The sequence below is a fragment of the Nicotiana tabacum genome, chromosome 14 (genome assembly GCF_000715075.1).
Source record: "Nicotiana tabacum cultivar K326 chromosome 14, ASM71507v2, whole genome shotgun sequence".
NCBI classification, from domain to species: domain Eukaryota; kingdom Viridiplantae; phylum Streptophyta; class Magnoliopsida; order Solanales; family Solanaceae; genus Nicotiana; species Nicotiana tabacum.
Genome location: NC_134093.1, coordinates 89,721,483 through 89,738,587, shown reverse-complemented (window position 1 = coordinate 89,738,587; position 17,105 = coordinate 89,721,483). Strand labels below are relative to the sequence as shown.

At 39.8% G+C, this 17,105-nt stretch overlaps 1 non-coding gene across 1 annotated transcript; it reads right to left on the bottom strand.

The window, feature by feature from the left end:
* Positions 1-437: 437 nt before the first annotated feature.
* LOC142169261 (small nucleolar RNA R71) lies at positions 438-542 on the bottom strand. Its single transcript, XR_012698971.1, has one exon. It is a non-coding gene; the product is annotated as a small nucleolar RNA R71 (small nucleolar RNA).
* Positions 543-17,105: the final 16,563 nt, after the last annotated feature.

Here is a 17,105-nt window from a genome sequence, read left to right as displayed (position 1 = left end):
TTGAGGGAAGCAAGGGATACAAATAATCTTCAGGCACTCGCTCAATCTCCTATGAACATGGCAGACGAGCAACACATGGCTGTTCAGGAAGTGGCGATGCCCAGCATTTCTAGTGTCACCTCCAGCATTGTGAAGCCCAGAATCACTTGCACTTTGAGTTAAAACAGAGCATGATCCAACTACTTCATGCGAATGGGCAGTTTATGGGTGTTCCACACGAGGATCCACAATAGCATATCCTGAACTTCTTGGAGATTAGTAATACTTACATCACTAATGGGTTCCCACCAGACTATGTGAGGCTCACACTTTTCCCATTCTCTCTGTTGGGTGATGCAAAGCTATGGCTGAAGGCAGAACTGGATAATTCTATTACATCATGGAATGATCTGGCAAGGAAATTTCTGGCAAGGTTTTTCCCTTCAGGCAAAACTGCAAAGATCAGAAGTGAGATAGTTACCTTCAAACAGAAAGCAGGGGAGTCTCTATACTCAGCTTAGGAGAGGTTCAAGGGGCTACTCAGAGATTGTCCTCATCATAATCAAACAAACAAAGTGTTAGCTCACACTTTCATAGAAGAGCTACATCCTGAAACAAAAATTGTGGTAGATATTGCAGTTGGAGGTCAAGTGTTGGAGAAAAGCTTTGATGAGATATATGCATTATTGAACAAATTCTCCAAAAGCAATCCGGATTGGCAAGGATAAATGGGAAGACACACGGGTGCAAAAATATACAGGGGTTCTCGAGTTAGATGTCATCTCGGCATTATCAGCGCAAATTTCTACACTGACCAACCAAGTCAATCAGATGATCTTGCTTATTAACAAGCTCAACCAGTGCAGCAAGTTCAAGTGTTTTGTGAAGTATGTGGAGAGGGTCACACGAGCGACTTATGCCCAGTTAATCCATAGTCTGTCTGTTTTGTGGGTAATACAAATAGGGGCCAGAAAAACCAATATCGAAAAACTTACAATCCCAACTGGATGAACCACCCAAACTTCTCTTGGGGTGGAAATCAAGGTACTTAAAATCAATACCGACCACAAGCACCTCAACAACAATATAGACCACCTCAGGCTGAAGAACAGGCGAACTCAACAAATCATATTGAGGAAATGATGAAAATATTGATGGCTGACCAGCAAGCCCATACCGCAGAGATGATAAATAAAGTAATGGTTGACCAGTAGGCTCAAGCCGCAACAATGAGAAATTTGGAGCGCCAAATGGGACAACTTATCAGTGCCCAAAATTCTCTACCAGTTGGAGCTCTTCCAAGTGACACTGAGGCTAATCCTAAGGCATCTATTAATGTTGTCTCATTGAGGAATGAGAGACAATTAGAAGAAGTCCAATCGAAAAAGAGAAAACAAGTGACCTTTAATGAGAAGCCGGCCACTATAGAGTTAGAATCAGAAAAATCAAAGGAGTCCGAGAAGCCAGTTGAAGAGGCGGTGGCTAAGGAACCCCCACCATCAGTTGCGAGGCCACCACCTTCGTTCCCTCAAAGATTGAAGAAAGTGAAGGATAATGCCGCATATAAATAATTTCTTGATATTTTGAAGCAGGTGCAAATAAATATTCCACTGGTAGACATCCTGCAAGAAGTGCCCAAATATGCAAAATACATCAAGGACATAGTGGCAAATAAAAGGAGTCTAACTGAATTCGAGACTGTGGCACTCACTAAGGAATGTAGCTCTACAATCCAAAGCAAGCTACCTCAGAAATTGAAGGATCCAGGTAGTTTCACTATCCAAATCTCGGTTGGTAAGCATGCAGTCGGGCGAGCTTTGTGTGATCTTGGAGCGAGCAGCAATCTGATGTCGCTATTTGTGTTTAGGCAGTTGGGTTTGGGTAATCCGCGCCCAACAAATATGATCTTACTGTTGGATGATCTCTCCCTTGCTCATCCGGAAGGAGTGATTGAAGATGTGTTAGTTCAAGTGGGTTCTTTCATATTCCCTGCTGATTTCATTATCTTGGACTACGAGCCTGAACAGGATGTCCCATTTGTTTTGGGGCATCCATTCTTAGCCACAGGCGAAGCTATTATTGATGTATGCGAAGGAAAGATGACGATGAGAGTAGGTGATCAAGTGGAGGTATTTAATGTGTACAAAGCACTCAGATTGCCAGCCCACTATGAAGAGCTATCCATAATTTCTGAAGTGGAAAGCAATGCTATGTCATCGGTGCCTTATATGAGCCCCATAGATCCTTTTGAAAGAGCTTTGATTGGGAATGAGGAAGACATTGAAGATATGATGATGGGCAAAATTTAACAAGTACTTGATACATCATGCAATTATGTCCATGGGTTTGGGATGTTTGAGGAGTTGGGCAGGCATGTTACTCTGAACCTTCCTAAGCCATCTATTGAGGAAGCTCCAAAGCTAGAATTAAAGCCCCTTCCAGCACATCTATGCTATGCTTATTTGGGGAACTCTGAAACATTACCAGTAATTATCTCGTCTAGCCTGATGAATGTATAAGAAGAAAAATTGCTTAGAGTACTTCGCAAGCATAAAATGGCTATATGGTGGATAATTACTGACATCAAAGGAATTAGTCCATCGTTTTGCATGCATAAAATCTTTCTGAAAGATGGACACCGCCCCAGTGTTGAGCAGCAGAAGAGATTGAATCCTATCATGAAAGAAGTCATGAAAAATGAAGTAATTAAGTGGCTCGATGTAGGTATCATCTTTCCCATACCTGATAACAACTATGCGAAGGGATGACTATGGTTGAGAATGAAAAACATAAGCTAATTCCTACTCGCATTGTGACGGGGTGGAGAGTTGCATTGATTACAGAAAGCTCAACAAAGCAACAAGCAAGGACCACTTCCCACTTCCATTCATTGACCAAATGTTGGACAGATTGGCGGGGCATGATTATTATTGCTTCCTTAATGGTTATTCGGGGTACAAACAGATCATCATATGCCCAGAGGATCAGGAGAAGACCACTTTTACTTGTCCTTATGGCACTTTCGCCTTCAAGCGAATGCCGTTTGGTCTTTGTAATGCCCCACCTACTTTCGAGAGATGCATGATAGCTATTTTCACCGACATGGTGGAAATATTTGTGGAAGTTTTTATGGATGATTTTTCAGTCTTTGGGTCTTCTTATAATGATTGTTTGAAGAATTTTAGAAAGGTGTTGGCCCGTTGTGAAGAAACAAATCTGGTATTGAATTGGGAAAAGTGCCATTTTATGGTGCAAGAAGGGATCCTGTTGGGTTAGAGAGTGTCTAGGAGTGGCATTGAAGTTGATAAGGCGAAGGTGGAGGCGATTGAAAAATTACCTCCACCCATTTCTGTGAAGGGTCTCCGGAGTTTCTTGGGACACGCGAGATTCTATCGACACTTTATTAAAGATTTTTCTAAAATTGCTTCTCTTTTGTGCAGGTTGCTTGAAAAAGATATGACTTTCAATTTTGACGATGCCTGCCTGAAAGCATTCGAAGAGCTCAAAAAGAAGCTGGTGGTTGCCCCCATTATTGCCGCACCAGATTGGTCCTTACCATTTGAGCTTATTTGTGATGCAAGTGGCCATGCTATTGGGGCAGTGCTAGGCCAGAGGAAGGACAAAATATTTTATTACATCTACTATGCGAGTAAGACTCTTGATGATGCGTAGCTGAATTACACCACCACTAAAAAGAAATTGTTAGCTGCGATGTGGGCATTTGAGAAATTTTGGGCATACTTAGTGGGAACAAAAGTCATAGTCCATACCGATCATGCATCAATCAGGTATCTATTTACAAAGAAGGAATCTAAGGCTAGATTGATGCGTTGGGTTTTGTTGTTGCAGAAATTTGATGTGGAAATACGAGATCGAAAGGGCATAGAGAACCAAGTAGCTTACCATCTATCAAGGCTGGAAAATCACGACCATGTGGAGGAGGGTGACCAAATTAAAGAAGTATTTCCTGATAAGCAACTTTTTGCTATCACCCAAGAGCCTCCCCCATGGTACGCGGACTATGTGAATTATCTAGTGAGCAGGGTACTTCCTCCTGAAATTGAATCTAAAGCTAGACAGAGGTTTCTACATAATGTGAACTTCTACTATTGGGATGAGCCATATTTGTACAAGCAGTGTGCTGGCCAAATGATGAGGAGATGCATACCTGAAAAGGAGGTCGAACTAGTATTGTATGATTGTCATGTATCACCCTATGGGGGCCATGATGGAGGCGATAGAACAGCTGCAAAGGTATTACTATCCGGTTTACTTTGGCCAACATTATTCAAGGACGCCCATGCATTTGTTAGGAAGTGTGACCAGTGTCAGAGAACAGGAACAACCACAAAGAGGCATGAGATGCCTTTGAATAATATCCTGGAGGTCGAGATTTTTGATGTGTGGGGGATAGATTTTATGGGACCATTCCCATTGTCCATAGGAAACAAATACATTTTGCTAGTAGTTGATTACGTGTCAAAATGGGTAGAGGCGATCGCATTGCCAACGAATGATGCCATGGTGGTTGAACATATTTTTGAGATTCGGGACTCCAAATGCCCTGATTAGTGATGAAGGGACACACATTTTCAATCGGTTGTTGAATAACCTTCTAGCTAAATATGGAGTCTGCCATAGAGTTGTGACGGCATATCATCCTCAAACAAGTGGACAAGCTGAGGTGTCTAATAGAGAAATAAAGCAAATCCTAGAGAAGACGATGAGTGTGAATAGAAAGGATTGGGTTGCAAACTTAGATGAGGCCTTGTGGTCATATAGAACTGCATACAAAATGCCAATTGGGGGGTCGCCGTATAGGCTAGTTTATGGGAAGGCATGTCACTTGCCTGTTGAACTTGAACACAAAGCATATTAGGCCATTAAGAAGTTAAATATGGACCTTGAAACCGCGGGCGAGAAAAGACTCTTGCAGTTGAATGAGTTAGATGAGTTCAGGCTGCACTCTTATGAAAATGCTAAGCTTTACAAAGAAAAGACAAAAAGATGGCATGACAAGCATATCAAACCGCGTCACTTCAAGCCAGGCCAACATGTATTATTATTCAATTCTAGACTAAAGCTATTTCCCGGGAAGTTAAAATCGATATGGTTAGGCCCGTTTGAGGTAGTGAGAGTCACTCCTAATGGTGCAATTGAGCTGTGAGCTTTGAATGGTGAAAGATAATTTTTGGTGAATGGACACAGAGTAAAGCATTATTGAGGAGGAATAATCGATTGTGAGAATACCAAGGTTGTACTCGCTGATGAGTAAGCGAGATTATGCGTCGTGCTGCGACGTTAAATTAAGCGCTTGTTAGGAGGCAACCCATCTTTACTGCTTTCATTTATTTCTATTTTTTTCTTATTATTGTTGTAGTATTTGTTTCTGTTTTGTAGGATTATAAGCAAAGGAGGCAAGGCCATTGGAAGAGTGCAAAAGCGAGTTAGATGGTGAGAACTAAGTGTGGGGTGCCGCACAAAGGACCATCCTTGGGAGAAGTCTGAGTATCCCGTAAGCCGTTATTTCTTCGGCCTTTGGTCTTTTAGGGAGTTTCTTGTCCACCCTCGTTATTATTTTGCTTATTTGTGCATTGGGAACACTGCACTCTTTTAAGTGTGGGGTGGGAGAATTTCTCTAGATGATTAATTTCTCTAGATGATTAGTAGTTTTTGTTAAACAAATAAGGAAATTAGACTTTTCCCGACGATGGATCTCATTCGACAGGTTTCTTGAGGGATTTAAGTCTAAAGAAAAAGGACAAAAAGATTTTCTTTGTAGGTAGTGTATTAATTCCCCCTTGGTTTTTCTTTGGGCCGCGGTTGTTTTCCAAGGATTTTGTTTGAACCGGGTAGTAGTTTTTCCTTTTATTTTTTTATTTTCAGAGTAGATTAGAATTTAAGGAATAAATGGAGGAAGAAAGATGAGATTCGTAGGCGCCCTTGAGTTGTTTGATAGTAGGATATTTAGGTTTTGGCATAGTATCTTCCCTATGTGCTAAAAGTGCTTATGATGCCTTGGTTATTTGGATAGCATATTTTGTGACGCCTATGTCTTATTTTCTTGAGTTATGTTCACTCTGTGCTTAATGCTTAATATCTTGTGGCTTTGTGAATACTTGCATTAGTTGAGAGTCAGAATGAGACCGTCCTTAGTGAGTCATGTTCCATGTGTGGTAAGGTTTTGTGTAGTCTATGTATTGTATTTGTGTCTAGAACTTGCCCGGTAAGTAAATTGAAGCAAAATTTGAGGTGATGCTCGGTTTGAAAAATGATTTTAGGCTTTCTTTGATATTTTCGAGTGTTATCGCTATCACAAATAACATTTTTCTTTAGTTAACCCTTTTGAGCCTATAGACTTTTATTTGGCACCCACATTACAAGCCTATACCTTTTTTATCCTTAATTTACGTTGTTTTGATCCTTTTACCTGTTAAAACACTTTAATTGTGACATGAGCACTAAAAGAAGTGAGAAGGGATTAAGTGTGGGGTGATTTAAAAAAAAAAATCTTTAGATGTATAAATTGATATCCTGTTCTTGCTAGTGGGTATGGATTAAAGTTGTGCCTAAAGAAAGAGGGAACGTTGTTAGGGATGATTTTAGTTGTGAAATTAAAATTGCGATTGAAGAATTTGTGATTACAGTTGATTATGTGATGTGGTGAAGTGCTTAGGAGGGTTAGCCACTATTCCTAAATATGTCCTTCACGTCCCTTAGCCCACATTACAACCATAAAAAAAAGTCCTAATTGATTTTAGACTGAGTGAGCCTACATTAGTAGAGATTTACATTAAGGGCAAGCCTATGGTGCCAATTGCATGCATGTGACTTCTTTTGTGAGAGTGAAAGATTTTCTTTGATATGCATGAGTCCTTAAAATATATTTGAGCATTTGATTTGAATGTATGGATTCAACTAATTACTCTCTTATTCTTATTGTGAGGGCACATGGTTTCACAAGGGATAGGTAACGTTATTAGACTTCTCTCTATGATGTTGGTGTTCAAGCCATGAGTGCATTGTGACATTGAGTTGGTTTTTGAGGCTAAAGTGTTACGAGCATGTTGTCTTTATTTGAATATTTTTGAATTTTGGCATAAGAAAAAGGGAGGTGTATGTGATTGCATATGCTAAGGTTTAATTGTTGCTATAAACCATGGTCATTGGTGGTGTGCCTCAACTGTGTAAAAACAATGTGCTCAAGGATAGTGTAAGGTGTTGGTTGACTCGAGGACGAGCAACGTTTAAGTGTGGGGTAGTGATGTTTGGCTATAATTACATATTTTTAGTGCATTACTTACCTTGCATTTTGGGGTTTTAATGCTAAACTATACTATATTTGTGCTTAATTGAGTTTATTTTATGTGTAAGTACGTTGGAGATGAATGTTGAACAAAATGACGAATTTGGAGTACATGGTGAATTAATCTTAAATAGTCTCTTTATGATGAAGGACCAAAATTATTCAATTTGGAAAAGGAACAATGCAAAGGAGTTGGAAAGGAAAGACAAAAACATGACTTGGAAAGTTGGGCAAAGCAAAGCAAGAATGAAAAACGAAGGAGAACCAAGAGCAGGCGACGTGAGGGAGTAAGCTTGCGATGGAGTAGGCGAGGCGAGGGAATTTGCGTGCAATAGAGCTTGCGTCGCCAGGTCTGCAGCGAGAGGTTCCGCACGGTGAACTTGCGGCGCACAGTGTAAAGCGAAGTGAAGCTCGCATTTTGCCTCGCGAGGCGAGGCCTGTGGCCAGGGTGTTCCTTATTTTTAAAGCCTATTTTGTCTCCTATTTGAGTTGGTACTTGGTTATTTTGTTTAGGTCTTTTCTCTACACATATAAATAATTATTAAACACCATTTTGAGAGGGGTTTTGCGACCGGAGGCAAGAACATCACGTGGACAACTTTTGGAGGAGAAAATCATAGAGTTCTTTATCCCTTTATCTTTTCCTTGTAATTTATTTATGCAAAATACTTGAAAAATTGTTACTACGAACATGAGTGGCTAAAACCCATAGTTCTGGGGTTGTGATTTAGCCATGAATATTGTTGTTTTACGTTGACTTAACCTTGATTACAATTTACTAATATATGGTTGTTTCTTTAATTCTGTGATTAATTGCTTAATTGTCTGGCTAGCAGTTAGGTTCTATTTATAATCTACGCTATGCTTGGGAAAGCCATGTTTAGATTAGAGAAGAATTGAAGAGAGCATGATCTTAACTCTTTGGGGAGGAGGATTTGTCGTTAGAATAGGAATATACCTAGTCACCGTGCTTAATTAAATAACGCAATCTTAATGCGTTCTTGATAGATTTATTTCATAGGAATATAGGTGTTAATCTATTTTGAATAGGCGAGTAGTACTTCGGGAGAAGGCTATGAGAGAAATTGTTCGATTAATTAGCAACCATGAGTGAATTGTATGAAAGGGAGCGTTAACTAGAACACAATATGATTGGTAAATCGAACACAACCCTAGAATATTTGTCTCTACTGAATACACCACAATTATTTTGCTACTTTATAATTTAGTTACTCCTTAGAATTATAGTTTAGTACAATCACATTCTTGGACTCGATTTTTGCTTGACAGAATAACAATCTTGGGGAATTTAGTGGGTAGTTGATACAAGTATCTGTGGTTTCGACACTCGATTTATCATTTTATTACTTGTACGACCACGTATACTTGCGTGTGTGTTTGGGAGCAACACTAATGCCCCAACAACCTATATGCACCTGACGAAGAGTGTGTTCAAGCCATATCTTGATTCTTTTGTCATAGTATTAATTAAAGATATATTCGTGTACTCATGTAGCCAGGTGAATCGTGAGCAGCATCTTAGGATCGCACTTCTAACTTTGAGGGAGAAGAAGCTATATTCTAAGTTCTCCAAGTGTGAGTTTTGGCTTGATTCGTTGGAGTTCTTCGGGCATGTGGTGTCAGTGAGGGAATCAAGGTGCATCTGCAGAAGATTGAGGTAGTTCAGAGTTGGCCTAGACCGTCTTCAACTACAGAGATTTGGAGCTTCTTGGGTTTGGCATGTTATTATCGCTGTTTTGTAGAGGGTTTCTCATACAATACCGCACTTTTTACTAGACTGACCCAAAAGGGTGTTCCTTTTAGATAGTCTGATGAGTGTGAGGTAAGCTTCCAGATGCTCAAGACTCCATTGACTACAACTCAATTGTTGGTGTTTCCTAAAGGTTCGGAACACACTGTGCATGACACTAGGGTGATTGCCTATGCATCTCGGTAGTTGAAGGTTTATGAGAAGAATTACCATGTGTGTGATTTAGAGTTGGCAACCATTATTCACGTGTTGAAGATTTGGAGGCACCATCTATACGGCGTTCCATGTGAGGTCTATACTGACCATCAGAGTCTCCAGTATCTGTTCAAGCAAAAGGACATTAATTTTCGGCAGTGGAGATAGTAAGAGTTACTAAAAGACTATGATATCACCATATTATATCATCCGGGGAAGGCCAGTATAGTGGTTGATGCATTGAGTAAGAAGGCTGAGAGGATGGGCAATTTGGCCTACTCCGGTAGCATTGAGGCCACTAGCAATAGATGTTCAGGATTTGGCCAATTTTCTTGTGAGATTAGATATTTTGGAGCCTAGCCGGGTTCTTGCTTGCATTATGGAAGAATCATCATTGTTGGAGCGTATTAAGGCTCGCTAGTTTGATGATCCTCTCTTGATGGTGTTAAGGGATATGGTTCAGCGATGTGGAGCTAAGGAGGTTATGATTGATGATGATGGTGTTATGCGCCTTCAAGGCCTGATTTGTGTTCCAAATGTTCATGGGTTGAATGATTTGATCTTTTAGGAGGCTGACAGCTCGTGCTATTCCATTCACCAGCTGTCATGAATATGTACGGTGCCTTGAAATAGCACTATTGATGGCGTAGAATGAAAGATATTGTTGCTTATGTCTCTTGAGTTTTGAATTGTTAGCAGGTGAAGTATAAGGATCACAAATCGGGAGGGTTGACTCAGAGATTGGAGATACCAGAGTGGAAGTGGGAGCGCATCACTATGGATTTTGGTAGGCTTACCATGGGCCTTGAAGGAATATGACGCAATATGGGTTATTGTGGACCAAATAACTATGTCCGCACATTTCATTCCAATTATAACTTCCTATTCTTTAGAGTAGTTGGCTATGATTTACATCCAAGAGATTACCCACCTGCATGGTGTGCTCATCTCCATAATTTCTCACTGAGGCACTCAGTTCACATCACAGTTTTGGAGAGCAGTGCAGTGTGAGTTGAGCACACGGGTTGAGTTGAGTACATCATTCCATACTTAGATGGATGGACAGTCCGAGCGCACTATTTAGATCTTGGAGGACATGCTACGTGCCTGCGTTATGGATTTCGGAGGTTCATGGGATCAATTTCTTCCATTAGTATAGTTCGCCTACAACAGCATCTTCCAGTCGAGTATTTAGATGGCTCCGTATGAGGCCTTATTTACAAGGAGATGTCGTACTCCGGTTGATTGGTTTGAGCCTGTGGAGGCAAGGTTGTTGGGCACTAATTTTGTCCATGATGCTATGCAGAAGGTCAAGGTGCTTTAGGAGCAACATCGTACAGCTCAGTCCATGCTGAAGAGTTATGCATACCGGAAGGTCTAGGATGTAGCTTACATGATGGGTGAGAAGATTCCACTCATAGTTTCGCCCATGAAGGGTGAGATACGGTTCCGGAAGAAGGGCAAGTTGAGCCCTTTGTATATTGGCCCTTTTGAGGTGCTTGAGAAAGTTGGAGTAGTGGCCTACAGACTTGCCTTGCCACTTAGGCTATCGGGTGTTCACCCAGAGTTTCATGTTTCGGTGCTCCAGATGTATTATGGTTACCCGTCACATGTTTTGGACTCAGCACGGTGCATCTAGATGGGAATTTGACTTATGTTGTGGAGCCGGTGGCTATTTTTGGATGGCAGGTTGGAAGTTGAGGTCGAAGAATATAGTGTCGGTGAAGGTTCAATGGAGAGGTAATGCTACACCCCATATTTTTTGTACGAGAAAGTACGCCATAAATAAAATGATGAATGCTCGAAATTGAGATGTTACATCCTGCATTTTTATACATTAAAGTTTCGTTGTAAGTTAATCGACGTAAGCTCGGGAATGAGATTATTTTTGGATTATAAGTATTATGCTATTTCAAACAAAGGATAAGTAAATTCGTGAAGGTGAGAGGGTAAGCAAATCGAAGAAAATAAATTTTGTCGAAGTTTGGCATTTTGGATAAAATACGACCCGAGCTAAAATACCTAGTATTTATGGACTAGTATCATACAAGTTACCACATGACCATGATAGTGGGAGATAATTAAAAATCTTTGGATAAAGTTAGATAATCTCACGTGGTAGCTTTTGCCTTAAAGACATTGTGACTCTTACATTCATTTAATATGTGGCATGAATCAAAATGAGTCTTGGAGACGGGATAGTGGCGGTGGCAGTATGTAAAGCAAGGAAATATAAGAGTTATTTCCTTTCCTTTCATTCACTTTTTGGAGGATATACTTATAACATGTAGGTCAAGCAACGTTGTTTGCAAGAGAAGTACATTTGTTGCTTCTTCTCAACAAGATTAGAAATGGCCCTTGAAATATTTGAGCTACAAAGATAGATATATCTCTTTACACTAAAGCAAAACATGACAGAAAACATCAGCAAAGATGTTGATTGGCAATCGCAACGTAATTGATTCAAATGTTCCATACAAAGACTACTTAATACTATAGCAACATGGCATTTGCGATTCTAAGGGAGTACAGTGCAATCTTTCTCAAGAATATCATACGGATTGTTCCCTATTTCGATCTTGTCGTTACCTGTTTTATCGCAAAAGATGTGTGTTAGAGGAATTATCAAGAGAATCGGTTCGGGTATATTAAGGCTAAGCCCTTCCTTCATTTTGGCATGATCTCGTAATTACATGTATTTCATAACGAGACATAAAGAGAAGTTCATACTCCTGAATTTATATACATTATTCTAGTCTCATAAATTACTGTATTCTCCTTATCGGGACTTCATATTTAATTGAGTATTGTCTTCTTCCAGTTAAGAGATCAGAGAGCCTATATTTAAAATATTATAGTATTTTCATTACCATCGAACTATAATCGATGGGCAGGCCCCTTTTGGGAAACCTCTGATCAGATGGTAAGTTATATACCGAGCCTACTGTGGTCGAGCGCCTATGAGAGAACCTAGTCGGCCGAGATACAGAGCCTAGTATGGCCGAGCGCCTATGAGCGAGCCTACTACGGCAGAGCAGTTGTATATATACCGAGCCTTATAGAGCCAGACAACTATTTTACTTACTATATTGAGAGAGTTGAGTCAGTATCAGTAGGTAAGCATATCTTCATATTATCTTTGACTCCTAGTTACTTTAAGTTATTATATTATCAGTTTAGTTTCAGCTTTCAGTATATTGCCTTACATACTTGGTACATTATTTGTACTGGCGTCCTTTTTTTCTGGGGTCGCTGTGTTTCATGCCCGCAGGTCTCGATAGACAGGTCAAGAGTCCTCCAAGTAGGCGATCAGCTCAGCGAAAGATGTTGGTGCACTCCATTTGCTCCGGAGTTGCTTGTTTGGTCAGTATGATTTAGATATGTATTGTTTGGTATGACGAGGCTCTGTCCCTACCTTTATGACAATTATGTATTATTAGAGGCTTGTAGACAGATGTCATGTATGTAAAATATTGTATGGCCTTGTCGACCTATGTTCAGTGTACGAGTGGTTATTTTGGTCATATAAGCCCATATGTCTTATGTATAAGTTGGTGTTACATGTTGTACTATACCTATCTTACGGCAGTCTCTCCGGCTCGGTTATCTATGATAGTGTGATACGAAAAGATACGTTATGTTGGTACTCGGTTGAGTAAGATATCGGGTGCCCGTCGCGGCCCATCGGTTTGGGTCGTGACAGGTAAGACGGTCGAGGAGGCTATAGTGGGAGACCGAGTAGGAGATGCTGAGTAGATATCCACATCTATTTCAGGCCCCAGGTATGATTCTAGGACGAATGTTGGTTTAACAGAGGGAGACTAAAACGTCCCAGCTGGTAATTTTGTGTATTGTAGCCCCATTCTCCAATTTATTGCTTCTTCTATATTCATTTGTCGTTATGCGACTTTCCAGTGTGGTTGGATTGGTTTCGGCGAAGTTTCGGAATGAATTAGGACACTAAGTCCCAAGATTGAGAGCTTAAGTTGAAAGAGTTGACCGGAATTTGACTTTTGTTTAGACGACTTCGAAATGGAGTTTTTGATGGTTCCAATAGCTTTGTATAGTGATTTTGGACTTAGGCATATGTCTTGATGTTTGTTTGGATGTCCGTGTATTGATTTGAGGCTTTTTGGGGAAAGTTGGAAAGTTGAAGGTTCGGATGGTTGAGAGGTTTGACCGAGAGTTGACTTTGTTGATACGGGGTTCATAATTTTGGTTCGGGAGTTGGAGTAGGTTTGTTTTGTCATTTTGGACTTGCATGCAAAATTTGAGGCCATTCAGAGTTGATTTGATATGGTTCGGCACGGGTTTTGGAAGTTAGAAATTCATTAGTTTCATTAGGTTTGAATTGGAGTGCGATTCGTGGTTTTGATGTTGTGTGAGGTGATTCGATCTTTGACTAAGTTCGTATTGTGTTTTAGGACTTGTTGGTATGTTTGGATGGCTCCCAGGGGCCTCGGGTGTGATTCGGGTGGATGGCGGATCATTTTGGGACTTTGAAGGATTGTTGAAGCTTGGGAGTTCTAGAGAAATCTCACATGCGAGGGATTTGCTGCAGGTGCGACGCTGTAGAAGCGGCCTGTGGTTCACAAGTATGGATAAGGCTAGGCTGAGTCTGCAGGTGCGGACGGGTATCCATAGATGTGGATGATGGTCGCAGAAGCGGGCTAGGCTGAACTAGGGGAGGATCGCAGATGTGAGGTGGTACGCTGATGCATAGAGTGGATCGTAGAATCGATTCCGCAGGTTGGGAAATGGGATCGCATGTGCGCATGGTCGAGACGTAAGTAGTTTCTGCAGAAGGGGAATTTTGACCACAAAAACGGCATCACAGGTGCGACAAAATTGACCACAGATGCATGAGTCACTGGGCAGAACATAAAAGCGAGGGTTAGGTAATTTTTCTAATTTTGAAATTGTGGAGTTCGGATAAGGGCGATCTGTCGGAGTGTTTTTGCTACAATTGAAGAGTTAATTGATGTTTAGTCACTTTTGATGTAAGATATTTATTACCCATTGATTGTTACACTCACTTAATGTAAATGTTAGTTCAATTTGGGGATTTTAGACTATGTTGTTTGAGAGTTAGATTTTGTGATTTTGGGGTAGATTTGATGTTAGAACTAGATAAAATTAGTATAGTTGGACTCGTAATTTAATGGGTGCTCGGAATTTGTGAATTTTATCGTGTTTGGGGGTGCTAGCATGGGATTGACTTTTTTGGTTTACTTTGCATATTTGATTCAAAAGTTTAGCATTATAATTTGTAATTGTTTCCTATAGCAATTATTGATGGTATTAAGTTGCTTTGGCAAGATTCGAGTCGCTCAGAGGCCGATTCACGTGGCAAGGTCTTTTGAAGTATTTATTTGTGCGATTTGAGGTAAGTAATATATTTAAACATAGATCTGAGGGTATTTAACCCTGAGAACTACGTTATATGAAAGGTATTGGGGTGACGTACGCGCTCGGTGAATGGAGTATGTGCGGGCACCCGTGTGATCATGATTTGAGATGACTTTTAGACTATTAAGGGATTGGTTTGCTATCATGCCTCATTATATCTGTGTTTCTCAACCTGTATGTTATTTTGAGTGTCTGATTCATGTTAGAAATCATTTCTAGGCTATGTGCTATTTGTTTCAGACTCGATAGGGCTATTCTTGTTGTTTCTGAGCTCTTTGCCTTATTTGTACACATGTTCTCAATCATGATGCTATATTCGTGTATGATATCTTTGTCACAATACTTTGTTATTGATTCCTCACATGTTGTTGATGCCTCATATGTGTAACATTGTTGACTTAAATACTGTGAGATGTGGTTAAGTGAGACTTGACTAGTTTATGACTGCGCTTGGACCATAGAGCCAATTTGGTATTGATTTTGAGGTGACGCGTACGCTAGACCTCACTATTGGCTATAAGATTATGATTAGCACTTGGGTTGTGTCTGCCCCTCGAGAGTCTGGCATGCTAGTAGTGGGCACAGGCACAATGCTTCACGTACGTGCTTGATGATGGGTAGTTATGTCAGGCACTCGTACAATGCTAATTGTGATTATTCTTGATGGATCCAATGTGATATTGTTGATTTGACATATATACTTGACATGTAGGCATAGATATGTACTTTCCTCATGCTAGTTGATAAATAAAATATTTTATCCATGGCTTTAGCTGTTATAAATAAAAAGCATGCCTAAATTCCTGATATGTGAGTGAGCTGAACATGATATCATTGAGTTACATGCTTACACTATTTTTCTTTATATCTTGAACTGTTATTGATTATTAACATTGGTCTCTAACTGTTTCTTCTGAGCTCGTCACTACTTTAAGCCCAAGGTTTGTTTTATTACTTATTGACTATATATGATCGGTTGTACTCATACTACATTTTGTACTTCGTGTGAAGATCTAGGTACTTCTGGATGAGGTGATATCTAGAGTTCTGTTCTACTAGCCTTTGGGAGACTACGAGGTAGCTGCTATTTGTCCGCAGACCTTGAAGGTATCTTTCATCAATTCTACTATTAATGTTCTACTATTTACACAATTGTATTGAGAATTTGTCCTTATACATTGTTACTTAGTAGTGCTCATGTGCTTGTTGACACCAGATCATTGGGATGATTGAAGTAGTATTCTAGTTGTTTTCATCAGATATTTCATGATATTTTTTGTTATTGAGTTATTGAACCCTGTTCATTTGAGTTCATAGAATTTGGCCTGGTCCAACTAAGTAATACAACTCAACAGAATAGAATGAGCAGCCCACTGTCTAAAACTAGTCCACCATATATAATGACAAGGCTTCCACAAGGTATATCACAAAACCAATCTACCAGTCACCCAGTCCGGTTAAGCAAAAGAGAGTAGTTCATGAAACAATCAAGGATGTTTATCAAGTAAGAACAAGGATCAAATGAAGGCATTCAATATATGAAATCATGTAACAAGTAGGAGCATGTTGCAACCAAAGGAATTTAATCGGTAAAGGCATATGGTAAGAAGAGCATATAGTAAGTGGAACATATAGTAAGTTAAAGCATGTGGTGAGTTGAAAATATGTAGTAAGTTAAGGCATTTAATAAGTAAATCATGTTACAACTAAGGGCATGTAACATGTATGGACTAATAACAAATAAAGACATGAATTCAAAGAGGACATGTAATATAAGTAATTCAAGTGAAAGTGCAGGTGTAACAGTAACAAAGAAGGCAAAGACACAGCTATACAGTACGAGCCAAAAAGAAAACACAGCGATAACTGCATAAGGAACCCAAATACAAAGTATCATAGTAAACAACTCACAATAATAGAACCAAAGTAAAGGACATGGAGTTCCTAATGAATGAGTAATCATAACAAAAATCCAACTTCCTTTCTTTTCTGCAAGGTAATATTCAACAAAACAATCTCTTCTCAAACCGTACAGAAATACTCATCATGCCCACATCATAGCAACCGCACGGAAATACTCATCGTTCCATTATCATATCAACCGCATGGGAATAATCATCGTGCCAAACATATCAACCGCATGAAAATACTCATTGTGCCAAACATATCAACTACACGGAAATACTCATCGTTCCAAACATATCAACTACACGGAAATACTCATCGTCTCAAACATATCAGCTGCACGGAAATACTCATCGTTCCAAACATATCCCTAAGGCTCCAATCATTGTCCCTTAGTTCGAATAAATAAGCTCAAGTAACATGCCAATAACAGTTATAGATATAGATTCTCGATTCTACGATCAACTTAAGAGTGCATACGATTATAGAGAACGGCACATTAAATCCTTTTTAAGATGTCATAAGTTTTAACATGATTTG